Raw genomic sequence first — 15,608 nt, forward strand, 5'->3', positions numbered from 1 at the left:
ATAGACTCCTTCACTGACATATGGTGTAATTTTGACTGTCAAAGTGGTGCATTTCGGAACTTGTTGTAAAAAAAAAAAAAAAAAAAAAAGCAGTGTCAACTATGGGCTGGAAAATTCTGGGCATATCTATACCTAGACCGGGAGTGGGTCTGAGTCAAACCTTTGGACCATGTACAGCACAACCTCACTCTGGAAGTTAAGCGGTGATACAGTGGGTGCCCCTTTTTAGGTCTCGCGACCCATCAATGCGCGCATGCACATTGAGCGGAGCGAGAATTCAAGTGCTCAAAATAATCGTGAAACCAAGGGTTTTGTTCGTGCAGTTTTCTTTGAGTTCACGTGAATCACATGACCAAACAAGCACGCGCATCAGCCTCCCTCCCTCCCTCCTAATTGCATTTTTTCACGGCCGCACAGCACATCAAAGGGCTTCTCCCAGCGTGTGCTGTGCGGCTTCTCCTCCCCTAATTATTCATGGCTGGCCGGTGGCCGGCCGTACTTTCAGTTTCCCATCGTGCTAGTTTTATTCTAATGAAGCACTTCATCGTTTCGGGCTGGCCCATATCATACCGGCTGCCGCTCATCGACATTTATAGCATCTATTCCAACAATAGTTTTATAAAAAAGCTTGCGTCTTTATGGGTTTAAAGACCATCGCTAGCCTGTTTACCTTGCTTTACAAAGTGCGTACCTCTGGCAGCGTTTGTAGTCTGTCCGTGTCACCGTTTGCTTACGTTGTTTTGTCCGTGAATAAGATTTTGGTTAGATGTGTTGTCACCTCCAGTGTTCTGTACCCAGGATTGTCCGGGTTCCTCCCACTCTGCCTGCTTGTCTGTCTGAGTTTTAATTTGCAGATGGTTTAGAAGACCGTTTCAGGAACGCCCTGCATGCCACACATATTAATAAAGACAGTTCGCCCCAGAGACCACTGCATCTGAGACTGTTTTATTGTGCACATTGACATGTTCTTGGCTTCGGCTGCCTCCTCACTTTGTCCTGCTCCTGTTGAAACCGTGTTTTCCATTCGAAGCAGATGACTAAACACCTGCTGCGTTAAGGATTTATTTTATGATCTTCGTCTTTGTTAACCGCTTCTTTCTGCCCTGCCCAGCTTCTGTCATCTCACTGTCCTGATGTGTCCATGAACATATTCTTTAAATTTCAATGTGAACATAGATATCTGAACCGGAGACCGATTTTACAGAAACTACATTGAAACACTTTTAAAATGTGTATATGGTGCAGCACCATTATTTATTATTCCCACAGCGTCTCTACGGGTGTTTTACTCCCTCATTATTTTATTATTAATTTTACAGTATCATAAACTCAGTCTACACGTTCTTCCTAGTTTCTTTCTCTATCCCTGGTTTTTATTCCTCAGTTCACTCTTTAGTTGTAGCCTGAAGACTGCTGTAGCTGTTTGGCGAGGGCTCATGTTGTCACTCACACCATGATACGCTTTTGGCTACCCCAGGCAGGCATTGGTTGCAAACATTCAGCAGGCTTTTGACAATGGGCAGCGGTGCTGTTCGTTGATGCTGGAATACGCCCAACACATTTTGCAGATGTGAACACTTTAATAGTAGTTCACAAATGGAATGATTTTGTTCTAGTTTTTATTTTCTTCATTTTTGAAACTTTTTTTGTAAGCCCTGCTCCCCGCTCACTATTTGAATGCTTGTTCACTCCTCTCCAGCGCATCCTGCTCTGGGCACCCTCTCTGCATGTTCTTCTTTCTTTAAATGTCTTCCTTCTTTGACCATTTGTGTCCTCTGCTCAGGCCCGCTGCTCAATCTGCATACGTTAATCGGCCAGCCCCAGTGAGAGAGCGGGAATGACACCTTCACCCCTTTGGTAAAACGGAGGTAAAAAGAGGTCCATCTGGCTCCGGACAGGCCTCTGGCAACATGGCTCGATTTTGAAAATAAAGTGATTTGACACGGCCAGCACTGACTGGGCAGCGCATTCACTGCTCTGTGAGGCATGCTGTATTGAGGTATGGCATAGAAGCTCCGCCCATTTCCCACCCATTTTTTCAATTGGCTCCTGTTACTGTCCTTGTGAAGTCGCTGCTTTTCATTTATGAATAAGCTTAGTAGTTCCTCCTTGGTACCGCCTTGTTCTATTTTGCCACTATTTTATCTACTTCGGACCATTGCTATTATAAACTACAATCACTTTTATTTAAGTATTAATTATTTAAAAAATTAAAAGCCTTTGTTATTTGTAATATCAATACATCTAAGTCACGTCAATACAAAACATGTGGCATTACAAATGCTAAAAGTGTCACATTTGCTAAAGTTAAAAGTATTGGCATTGTAAATCACAAAACATAAATATAAAATGTAATTTACAAAACCAATAGCTCCAACTTTCCTACTGCGAGACCTATTGGCAACGCCAGTGCTTGTTGGAATGGTTTTGCTTTTGCCACAACTCTGTTTTAGATTTACTTGATTATGGAAATGAGACCAGGATTGCAAACAACCTTTGGACTTCGAGTGCAACCAGCCTATCTCCTTGTGTTCTCCAATCACAGCTTGTTCTTATGCTCTCCGATGGCATTTGTGTGCTTCAGGGAGAATTTGTTGCATGACTGAGAATTGTGGTTCGTGCCAAGGCACTAAAGACAGATGTCATGTGAATCAGTGACTGACATCTGCTTCAGGCAGCGACAGCATAGCTTGAAGCCTGTTGTCTTCAGTGGAGCCATATTGTAAGCACACTGTATCCTACAATGTGGGAGTTGGTAACTACACCAAAAAGTTGGAAGCGGAGATCTGGATCCGTATCGAAGGGCGTAAAAAAGACAAACTTACATCAGCACAAATGGGTGGTGCTGATATGTGGCTTTATGTCCTCACATTTGGGGAGTTGACATGGAGTATGCAGGAGCAATTGCAAGATTCTGGATCCTGCACCTGGAAGGGTTTACAAGGTGAAGAATCAGTTCAGTTAGAAGTATTCAACAGAAACAGGATTTATACGCCTACTTTCATTAGAAAATATTTCTGACATTTTTAATGTCTTGTTGAATAATAGTGGATTTACGCATTAGTGTGTGTGTGTGTCTGTTTCCTTACCAGTGGTACTTATTGAACTGCATCTGAATGGAACTTTAGAAGTGTTGTTGGCCATCAATCCAATACAATTGTTTATATATACTTTATGTTCCTTCAATGTCCTAAGTAAATTAAAGAAAAGTCAAAAACAATTTTTGTGTCATCTGTGAGTCACAAAATACAATTAAAAAACAACAAAATATGCTGGGAGAGAGGGCATGAACTGATTGAAGGGCAGGACATAACTAAGGTAGGCTTTTCCATGCTTTACTCATTGCTTAATATTAAAGAAAATAGGAACACGTGAAAAGATCTTACAAATAGTTCTACAAAGGAGGAAAGGTTGTTTGAGAGTGTGGGGTGGACCATCAACTCTGAAAAGTCACCTATAGGCTAAAGAGGATCAGGATGTGGATTAGGGAATGGGCCGCTACGGCTGCATTTTATCTAGGATATAAAGAAGGGCTATTTCTGTTGCCTGATCTGAAACTAGGTTTGTTTGTGTAGAGAAGATGCCAGGAAATCAGGAGGGTCTGAAGTTGTATCACCAGATGATAGTTAATTGTTTCGGCAATGATGCACAAGCTATTTGTGTCCAACAAATGAAAACAAAATATGCCTACCGGATTTGTCCTTTCACACATCTCACAACATGATGGTCCATCCAGTTGACAGTCATCCACCCACCTACCATCACAGCAAATAAATGGGAATGTCCACACACATATGGTACACAACAGTCCTTTTATTCACAAAAAATATCTGTCAAAGCACAACACGTCTTTCAAGATGAGATAATGGACACAAATGATGGATTTATTGTACAAACAGTACACATCTTTAGAGGCACACCATAGTGGGCCGTGGTCATATATTAGACATTACTTTCAGTGAAATATCAGGCACTCCACATTACAAACCGAGAGTGGTGTTCTTTCGTTAAGCAGCACTTAGATACCTCTTCCTATGGACGCGGGTACTTTGTGTCAAGGTCTATATCCTTATGGCTATGAAGAGTTGACCAACCGGCTAATTGTAGGCATTCCTAAGTGTGATAACCAGCATCTAAAACAATCAGAGTTTGTTTAAGACAATATTTTTGTTGCCTCTTTGGGACATTTTGCTGAGGACCTCTCACTACCCACACTCCTGTAAAAATGACATGCCCAGCTACCTATTTTTTCCTTCAGTGTCCCCACAAGCAGGCTTAAAAGTGCTCATTCCTGTGTGCTGTATTTACCTCTTATCCTGCTTTGCTTGTCTACAATCCAGTCAGGAAGGGAGGTGTCACATCAAGCCTATCTGGTAAGTTTTTAGTGCCCTATCCTAGGGAACCAGCTCTGAAAGTCTCCACAAAAGACTCTTGGTGCCAACAGTCATAGACTTTTAAGGTGTGTGTCACCCAGAGGACAGAAAGCATGCTGCTTACAGAGTGATCAATCTACATTGTTTTATTGTGTCATTTGTTCTTGATCTACTTGGATATTCCTTTCCCAAAGGTCGAAGGATGTGCCACAGGAAAGTGTGCATGATTTTAAATAAAATCACCACTGTGAACTTAATTTTGACATCTTTGGATCTAAAGTGGCTCACCCGAATTGGCCATGCATCGAGAGCCTTTCCTGTCTATGTGCACAGATTCAGTCCTGAGCTCTGGAAGTGAGTGCTCCATGTAAATATAGAAAAGGGATAGGGTGATAGTGGTCCCAGTCCAGCTCAAAATGTATGTACTATGATAGGGATATTTCATGCTGAGGGATCTGAGCAACAACAAATAGACAATGAAAGTGAAGCTTGAGTTGCCTATGATGTCAAGCAGAGCCAAGAAGTGAAAAGCATCCTTTATTCACTTTTTACTTATGTATCATTTTGTGCTGTGTATGGCCTGCAAAATCATTTGCCCCTGCTCTGAAGTGCTATGCAGAGGAGTAAAGGGTAGGAGGTGGTGCCTCCTCCCTATCCCCAATTATTACACCAAAACAAACCTGCCTATCTGGCACCTACCCCACCACTATGTGTGCCTTCCCTGCCCCTTCAAACTGTGCTCTCTTCTCTCCATCAGAACAGAGAGCCACCACACTGACATGCTCTCAAAAAGCCCTGACATAGCAGCTTGGAATTTCTTTAAGACGTAGAAACAGTTCAACTCTTGTTCTATCATAGCAGTGTATAACCAGAATTAGAATCTGGTGTTCAAGCGAGTACCTTTAAACGAGGGCATTTTATTTCCCCTCTTGGCCCCCCCAATGACACTGACAAGAACGAGGTTCTGGTCGAGCAGAAGTGTTGGCAAGATGAATTGTGTAATGTTTGTTTTTCATGTTGACAATCAAATAATTTGCTGATCACGAGAGCCTTCTACAGGCAAGTATTCAAAAGCCTTTTTGGAGGGATGACCTGTACATTGGCTGACAATTATGTGAGAGAGAGGTGACCCATCAGATGCCCCACTGAATTATTGGACATGTAACTCACAGGAACATTTGGATTTGAGGCCAAATCATAAAATATTTCTTCCTGAAGATTCTCCTAGAGTGTCTGATAAAGCATGGATGAAATAAATCTGAGGTCTGGTAGGATGCGAAGGGTGCCAAGAACAAAGCACAAGACAGAAACATGGAAGCAATGGTAAGCACCTTTGACTGTGCCACTTTACCTTCATTCAGGACCTTAAGTGCAGTTGTCAAGGTATTACGATCCGATGGCGGTCAACAATGCTGCACTTCATATTGAACTTGAACTCACACAAAAGAATGTATGTCTACTACCCCATTATGGTGCAAGTGTAACTGGAAGCAGTATGCATCACGTAACAAGAGAACTGCGATTTATCTAGTTATAGGGCACAGATTCCACAAGTGTTGTCATTTCCTATATCTGGTACAGACTAATGGTAGTCCATAAAAATCGTCCAGAAATAATTTTTTCAGATACGTCCTCATTCAAAACTCGCCATTTTAAGAGTTAGTGTGAGCTTGATGTAGCACTTGACCAGCCAATGACCACTGTCGGATGAATTATAAGTTATAGGCCCCATCAAACCCTTGCCTGTCACCACCTTGGCAACAACTTGGATGTAGAGTTTTGTAATTCAATTTCGTTCCACTTTTCATCCAGTGGCAGAGAAGGTCAAGAGAAGGTCAAGAAATGGTCCTACCAGAGATTTCTGTGGAGCAGCCGGGTTTGGAATAGGTTGATCAGGCTGAATGGGTTGCGCCTAATATTCCAATACAGCAACCTGTTCTACTGCAGGAATAGCGACCAATGCCCGAAGAACGGAAATAATTACAGACTGTTCACGCTAGGTTTATGAAAGTGGGACCCATTGTACATTGGAGAAGTGGGCAGCGGGGGTAAGGGAAATAACGAATAAAGGGCCAGTAAAGTAATTTCCTAGGGCAGAGTGCAGGAAGAAAGGCTGATGAAGATATTGCACTAAGGAGGCTTGTAAGACACGCATCACCTTAAAGAAAAGCACATGCACAAATGTTGCACTGATAAACCCCAGTGCATGGGAAGCAGGTACGGTAAGGGGGCCTTCCTTTGGGTTGCATAAGCCAAACATTCCAAGGGAAAAGGAACTCTAATTCTCTGGTCAATTTTGTTGCACAGTTGCTGTGAGGGCAGATGATGTATAGGTCAAGCTTCTCCAAAGTCTTCGTTCTAATGAGGAATGGCATTTAGGTGAACAACTGAGGAGCATTTAGTGAAGATCCACCAACCAAACAGTTTTAGCCACGTTAACTGAAGAAAGATTCTCTCCTCTTCAGAACAGGAAAATGCAGAGTCTACCCTGGTAACAATCAAAACACGGTTTTCAATGGATTTATGCCAGCTTCAGACAAACCCTCACATGAACAATGTGTGAGGTGTATAAATGGACACTAACAGTGAAATGCTTAACTGTCCTGTAGATTATTCTATTCTATTATGATATTCTTACCTATAGATTATTCGAGCTGGCGGAGATTGACGACAAAAAGGGGGAAATATTGGTCGTTTCACAACCAATGTAAATGAATAACTTGCCTAATTCATGGAGTCCTCTGCCTAGCCATTCCCCTTGGGTGTTCAAAAAAGCACTTGGTATTTCCTGGCCGCAAACAGTCTGCTACTAGGTGTGACCTCTAATGCCTTCATCTCAGGATGCAGCTCTCACTCCCAAAAATGGATCAGACTGTAAAGCCTCCTGAGTTGTCGCTACAACAAGAGAGGCATTTGGTACTATGTAAATGCAGTCATCATTCGACTTTAACGGTTATCCTTTGGAGGACTCCACTTGAATGGCTGAAAACTGAAAAGCGTGTCTGAATTGTTTGAGCTCTAACCAGTCATCTAAATAAGACTATATATGAAACCACCTAACGACACACGAAGAGTTGCTGCTCCTGTCCAAACTCCGGTGGCAATCCTCAAGATGCACCGAGACTGAACTGGCACATTCTTTGTTGGCAATGCTTCCTTCTCCATAAAAGACAAAAAACTTTCCATCTCTCTCTCTCTCACATTCCAGGTAAGTCGGTTCCTCATCAATCCGCAGAGACCTGCAGACCCCTTCTAATCAATTAGTGGGCGCCTGGATCATCATTGTGATCTTGTGCAATAATGAGAATTGGATAAAATAGAAAAACAAAATATTGTAAATTACTGGTCTTCTGGTAACATGAAATATTACAAGTAGAAGTCCTGACTTTGTAACATCACAGGAAGTGTCCCAGAGGCTTCATGTCAGAAGGGTACAACCTTCTTCGAGAACCCTGCAGGATTCCAGACTACAGCAGACATAAGGGAGGTCAATGAATAGTACTACAACACACAGCACTTTAGTGGTGGATTCTTCTGCTCAAAGGCTGTCTTTTTACTAAACGAGCAAATGTATTGTGTAGATTTTGAACAATTAAAAAAAACTTTGAATAGCAACAGTAAGAGTAAGGTTATACCTTTAATCTTGTGTAAATGTTTCACGTGTAGATAAGTCTAGCATTTTTTATTCACTCCACATAAAGCATTTAAGACTGTTCTGCGCTGACTTGCCCTACACAGAAGTACCTAAAATGCTTTCCCGCACCACTCACAACAAAATGACTTCTCTATCAATATTTAGAAGAAAGACTGGCTTATTGCTAGAGTAAAATTCAATGTGCAAGATAATGAGACTAACACAGATATGATGAATTATTTAACATTAGGCACATGGATATGGTAGCCGTGGAGAATAGAGCGAACACCCTTTGTCCTACAGTATATTGCTTCATAAAATCCATATGAAATGGTAGCCTGCTGTGCTACATATTTCTGCTTAAGCATATACATTCAAATGAGGCACACTTATTTCTAATCACCATTCCAAAAAACACCAATAAACAGTTATTAATATGTTGGTGAGAAGAACAATGAGAATGAATCTGATAATGTCATATCTGTGTCTCACACAGGCACATGGTTAGATATGGCTGGCGTATTGCCAATCTGCTACAGCACATGGCGCCTGTTTCTAAGATGTTCAGAGGATGAAGGAACTCTTCCATAGAAACATATAGCGAGCATAAGCTTAAGTTTACAACTCACTTTGGTACAAATTGTAAAATCCACAGAGGACACCTCGTCAGACATATTTGCACAGAATCAAAAAACAAATTGCATTAGCTCTTGGCACACTATTATCTCTTCTGCATAATAAATATTTGGAAGCACGGGGTGAACGCGCCAATTCTTCTGCATGTGACGTTTTGACTTTTAAAGGTCTTCTAATTTGCGTGTCTTCCTGATGCTAAGGAGCACGCACTGGGAAGACTAAAGAAGCTGAAGAGAACAAGAGAGTCAGTCAATGGTGGATACATTCACATCAATGCTTGAGAAATCAGAATGACTAACTATGCCCGCATCTAGATCAAAAGTCAAAGGTTCTTAACACAATGTGTACGAGCGGGTACTAATAAAGCATTCTCTACATGTATAGTACATCATGGACACCAAAGAAGACACCCATTATCAACTCACGCAGACTCATCCGACTGGACAAGGGATGAACAGATGTTGGTCAATACACAGCAGCTGGTCTGACGAGAAACAGGCAATCACCACCAATCAAAAGACTGCCAGTGATTTAACAAAAATGTGCAGTGTCCTTAGAATACAGCACAAAGGCACTTCTACATGTTCTTGCTTCACAATAATATAGGTTACACTGAGTCTTCAACACACACTTTTTTAGTTTAAGGAAATTGATTTGAAATGGGTGCAGAGAATGTGGACAAGTGTTTATGCATGCAAAGACATGCACAATCATACATCTTCACGAAAATCCTAAATTGGGCCATTCAGTGACTGTAGAGTTGATTTGGCTTGTACATGTGCATACACTGGGGATTTCATCCTTTAAAAAACTTTCACCATGTAGGTCTAGCAAGGACTGCCACCTCTGCTTTGCTTCACTGATCCAAGTGCGAGGCTTGGCCTGTTGTGTGGTCCAAAGTGATGCACTTGAAAGATTGCTGTATTAAGAAAATGTCCACATTTGACCCTGGCCGTTTGTGATTGTTTTTGCATCTATGGACAGTGCCCAGAGGGTTATTCAAACTCTCAGAATAGCATCCACCATCTCTGGAAATGGTTGTCAGAAAAAAGAGGCTTTATTAATTGCTACATAATGATGTGGTCTAATGATCAAGCTACTTACTTTGAAAAAAGCGAAGTGGTTCCTAATGCTAATTTGCCAGTTAACCTCTAAAAATATTTGATACAAATATCTGTAACGGTAATGTAGATCTGTAGGACCAATGGGCAAGTGTGCTGTTCGTAAACCAATTGGGCACCTGTGCAATAATTTCTTTCATTGTTGCCCTTTAATCAATCAAGTATTTATAACTGGTTTCTGACCAAAAACATTTTTCTTACACTGTTTTAATTAATTATTTGTAGAGTTTACAATTTAAGCAGCTGTGAGCTAGAGTAAATTCCACACGAAAATCATATACGTATTCAACACTGTAGAGACAGTCTCCTGTCTCTCACAAATAGGATATTCTGTTTAATTGTTCAAGAATTATCTTACTGCCTAGAAGTAGCAGAATGAGATGGGAGAACTCTTATAAATGCGGAACAGCAATCACGTTGGAGTGGTTTGTTGTTCCGCTAACTATTCCTGTAATGTCTCATGAGACTGAGAAACAAATCTCACTCAAATATTGCTCAGTGGGTTGTGGGGTGGTTGCAGTATAACTGATTTTCTGAATCGGGAATGGCACACTGACAGAGTCCTTTGTGCGAAAGAGTTTATAATACGGAACTCTGGTTTTCTGGAAAATGAATATTGGCACCCAATGTGGGCACAAATTTTCTAGACCCGCAAGTAATTTATTTTGAATGGTTAGGTCAAGATACAAAGCATTACAGGAAAAATTTCATATTTGCTGTAGGCGGGTCAGGTATTTGACTTCGAAAAGGTTATTCCCAAGTCTGATTTCAGTTTTAAAAAAAAATCTCATTATTTTAACTATTTCTTGAAAATGATGCACGCTTCTGTTTCAAGAGGGTAAACTTCACGGCACAGCCATAACACATCTTGCTAGAGCTGCCTAGCTGGATATGCAGCATGGAGGGTGCACATACTGCATATGCTTTTGAAATATTCTGCTAAACGGTGGAGTGTGATGCTGTAGATGCTAATCTTGTGCATTTTCCTACATACAAATATTGCGCAATCCCACCTTATTATCCACTATATCAAGACTTGGAAGTCCAGTTATGAGATCAAGAACACCAAGCCTGACTTGGTGGTCAACTGTCACAGGTATTGCAAAACATTAAAATGGGTCCTTCAATTAAAGACGGAGACACATAGCCCATATTGGCTGGGTGTACACCACATCCTGACTGAAAAAATGTGCCAGTTGCAGAATTAAGTTAGTTACTGTATCCGTTATTGGTTGTCTATTGATGACTTTCACAGTGCTTCTTACAAACAACTGCTACAGTAGTTGCTCCTGGACCCTCATAGCATGTGTATGCAGCAATACGGGCAACCAGTCCACAGACTGTTAACACCACTGGCAAAGCATCCACAAAACAAGATAAAATTCCATTCTGGATAGCTTGTAAGACCAATTAATTAGAAGTAATCTATCCTCATACAATACCCCAGAATAGGCATAGAATCCAGACTATGTGTTTCACCTTGGGATGCTCCACCTTAGGAGCACAGTAACACATGGACAGCAGTATTCATATGTTTTTATACCACTACTTATGGCATATCCACATTTGCATTGTTACTAGAGATGTGGACACAAGCACAAAATAAGAATAGAGCTGCAACTCCTCTTGATTCATTGGTGAAACTGATGGGCAATTTTGAGATAGGTTCCTCAACAATTCTGACTGAACGTTTGCGTAAAAGCTGCAGGTAAGGCAGGATGCCAGTGGCTGGCAGCAGTTTCTCTTCAGGATCATGTAAGGGAATTTCCCATTACACTCTGTTGGCCATGATACTTAGGTTTACGACCACATAACTAAATCTCAAAGCAAAAAAATGAGAGAGAGGGTTCCATTAAGGAAAAAGCTGTACCAGAGACTAAAAAAAAGCAGAAAGCGAAAACATGAACTGGATCCCTCTCAAGACAGGAGTTGAGCAGGAGTGATACAATTTGAGGGATCGTGACAAACTTAAAAAGCCAGATTAGTATCATTATTCTGATCACTGTTCTTCCAGTTCTTTTCAGGACTCTGCTGGGGACATAAAAGGGCAGAGAGAAGTGGACAACTGCAGAAAGTATGAGTACATCAAACAGAAAAGTGAATCGGGATGAAAAGTGGAGGTTGGGGTGAAGACAGAAGAGAAAGGTTCAGACTCAAAGACTCACGTTAAGAATAAAAAAAGTGGCAAGTATAGCAAAGAAATATGCCTTTGGATACTTCTTTGGACAGTGCAGTAGAAGTGACAATGGTTCACCAGCCCCTCAAGGAGCATCTGGTGTAGATTTTAACTACAAAATACATACAGGTTGAGACACCGTACATGTAAACCCTCCAGATAGGGTTTAAAATGTAGAAAGAGAGATTGAGGCACATTTATAGGATACTTACGACATAATTCTTGCAGAGCATGACTGGCCTCCGGCCTTTATAAAAGATGCACCTAGAGGTGAGGAGATTATAATGAAAGTGTGTTTCTCCTTAGTACTGAAAGAACTTGCGGGAAAATATGCAAAAGTAGGCTTTAAAACAGGCTCCAGCGAGGTGAGGCAAAGGTCTGTTCAACATGAAATTCCCTTAAGAGTGAGCCCCAAATACACGCTCAACATTCTTTGAAGTCAGAGGCTCAGCACAATAGAAGAGCTATTTTAGATCAGCTAAAATATCAAGATAGAATAGTGTATTGTATTTCCATAATGAGCATCCTTCTTTTTCCACTATGGTAGCCTGATAAGTACAAAATAGTTTTAGATGAAAGAAATTTAAATTTAAATGCATGCACACCTATTTAAGAAATTGAAATGCACACGTTAGTACTAGACTAATGATGAATTTAGTAAGAAACAAATATAAAACACATTTGGACATATACAATGGTTTGTTTAGCCAAAATAAAGCACCCGAATAGCAGTGTCTAATCGCTTTGTTCTTCAATGGTTTTCAATACTCCTAATTCAAATTGTCTATGGGGTATAAGAATAGTCCTCAACAAGAATCGTGGAGATCTAACAGGAAGACCTGACGTCAACAGAAGCGGGCTACGTTACATCCTCTGAAGACACCGAGACAGTTATAAACCCTGATGGGGTTTCTCAGATTAGGTAGAAGTTACTTGCAACATTATGCTGATCGAGTGAAGCCCTTGTATGATTTATTCACTCCCACGTTTTCTGAAAAACACTGGATAAAAATACCTACAGCAATCTTACATGGACTACAAGCTTACATGGACTGCAAGCAGGCATGATAGAGAATACATATTTACAGACTTGAGATAATACAACAAACCTGGCTGTTAGAGTTACTCCTAGTACCTTTCACACAAGTGTTTACTTGAAAATTACTGGAAACACCTGCTCCTATGAAAAGGTTCTTATTTAATAAAGACTACACACCTGCCCCCCTCCCCCCTGCCTGGGTCACCACCTACTTAACTTTTCTAATAACTGAAATGTTGTGGCATTACATTGCATTCTCCTCCAAGAAAAAATGTGAAAGTTTTCTATGGATGAAAATAGACACGACAAATGATCACTTTCACCTCTGTGGCAGAAACGTTTGCCTTGCGAACAGCCCGTTATGCATCTGAAATTCAAAGACTCCTCCAGGTACAGTTTCTAACCCATTTTGAGGACTTACTGCATACCATCCTCCACTCACTAAAGACAACAGGCATAACTCAAGTTTTCAATAAATTGGATCATGGTTATTGAATGATGTTAAAGCTATTTTCAGGCCGAGCCTTCCATTCTTCAGTCACTGTTTTCAAGCCTGTTTGGTGGGTATTCAAATACACTACTGATAGTCGGTTGTGGAACTCACTTTTCATGTAGTAAATAAATAAGTCTACATTAATTTCAGCATGAGTGTAAATGTCATCTCACCAGCAGTGCAGCAATTCGGAGTGGATGTGACTTTCAACTTTGGGGGAGAATTACTGAATGCAATAAGTGCTACTTGGACTCATTCCACACTTTTCAAGAAGGTTGCTAACGCACGTCTTGTTTATTTATTTTATTGATGAGTCTTGTAATGTGCACAGCTACCCAGAAGGGTTTTCTGGCGTTGTTGCTGTTAAAAAAAACAGCACATAGAATGAAAATAAGTGAACAGGAATCATGCCACACAGTTAATTATTTGCACTAAGAGTTTCAACAACAAACAATTAACATTACAGAAAGCCAAGCACAGCACAAAGTGTGAGGGGTTAGAGGGGATTCTTAAAACCAGGTGTCAACGGGACAGGCAGACCACACTCTTCTATTGAAGGCAGCTGGGAAGGGGTGCACTTAGCCTTCACTTATCAGTGCAGCTGGCCTCATACAGAAAGAATTGCAGGCCTTGCAAATTTTTTTAAACATAAGTCCTTAAACAGGTAAGCAGGTCTGCACCAGCTGACACCCGAAATAGCTTTTTTTTGCTGTACTAAAATTAGCGTAGTGCCTAGAAGTAGCAGAAAGGGGGGGGGGGGCAACTGCTATAAATATGCAGCATGTACAGCAATCATGCAGAAGTGGTTCCTATTCATGCTTTTAGTAAATGTTGCTGGTGCTATTTTGTTTGTCTTTAATATAGTTACAATTCATATTGTATGCACTGGACTAATGTTTCGATTTTAACCACATGGCTGCTGCGGGGATTTTTGCGCTGTGCTGCAAATTGCTATTTTGGTGCATTTATGACGAGCTCAGCTCGTCATCAGCACACGACACCCGTGGGTGATGACGAGCTGAGCTCGTCATCAGCAGCGAAAGGGTTAAAACAAATCTTTAAAGCTAGTGTTCTTGAGTATGTTATTCCATAATAAAAGTGGGTTTGGGGCTTCCTCTAACTATCCTTGTAGCGTCTCATAGGATTGATTGTTACTTGAAACACATTTCACTCAAACATTGCTCTTTGGGTTGTGCTGTGGTTGCAGTACAACTGGGTTTTCTGATTTGGGTTGGCATATTGCCGGAGTCCTTATTGCCAGGAGGTATAAAAACCAAACTGTTTCTAGATAAATCTAGAGAACGTATCCGTAAGAAAGACATATGGCATGCAGAGGAGTTTCTGTGCAGAACTACTCTTATGAACTAAAGTTTCTGGATCGGTATCTACAATTATTTTAATTGATGGGAAAACTAGCTTATTTAGAAGGGTGATTTTTGTCATCCAGTCATTTAATTAAGGGTGAATATGAAGACTTCGATAGTGCAGGTGGGCAATCACCAAACCATTACCTTTGTAACTCACTTTGGGCTGAAGCAAGCTCGAAGGACATACGAGGAAAGTTTATAAAACCTTCCCAAACCATTGGATTGCCTTGAGAACAATACTAACTGGAATGTGGAGTCGCCATACTTAAGGTCTAGCAAAACCCACCACTCCTGCTAGTGTTAAGCCCCATGAATTCTTGAAGTGACCCCATTTTCTCTTTTTCTTCTTTATATAGAAAAAAAAAGTGTGGCGGAAGCAAGGGTTAACATCGACTGCAACCATCTCTCACTTCTTGGGCTTAGGAAAGTACTTCGATTCACAATCTACATTCCTCTCTGGTTCCCTTTAAGGCAAACATTGGTTCTCTTTCATCAAGATGGTTATATGTGGGGGCAGCGGCAAGGAGGATTGGGGATGGAAGCTTTTTCAAAAACAAAGAAACACTTTTTCAAGATCCAGTGGTCTGCAGTGATGCTCACTCACATCCAAAGGAGAGTGCACTCAACCAGAGTCGAGAATCATGATGCTGTTGAACCAGACACCTTTAGAGATTCTGTTGCAATCAGAACAGGGGAACAAGATGATGCTGCATCCACTCGTTTCCTCAACTGATTCCTCTTCCTTTGTAAGGGAAAATAGTGATAAGAA

This window comes from Lissotriton vulgaris, chromosome 7, assembly GCF_964263255.1.
Source record: "Lissotriton vulgaris chromosome 7, aLisVul1.2, whole genome shotgun sequence".
NCBI lineage: Eukaryota > Metazoa > Chordata > Amphibia > Caudata > Salamandridae > Lissotriton > Lissotriton vulgaris.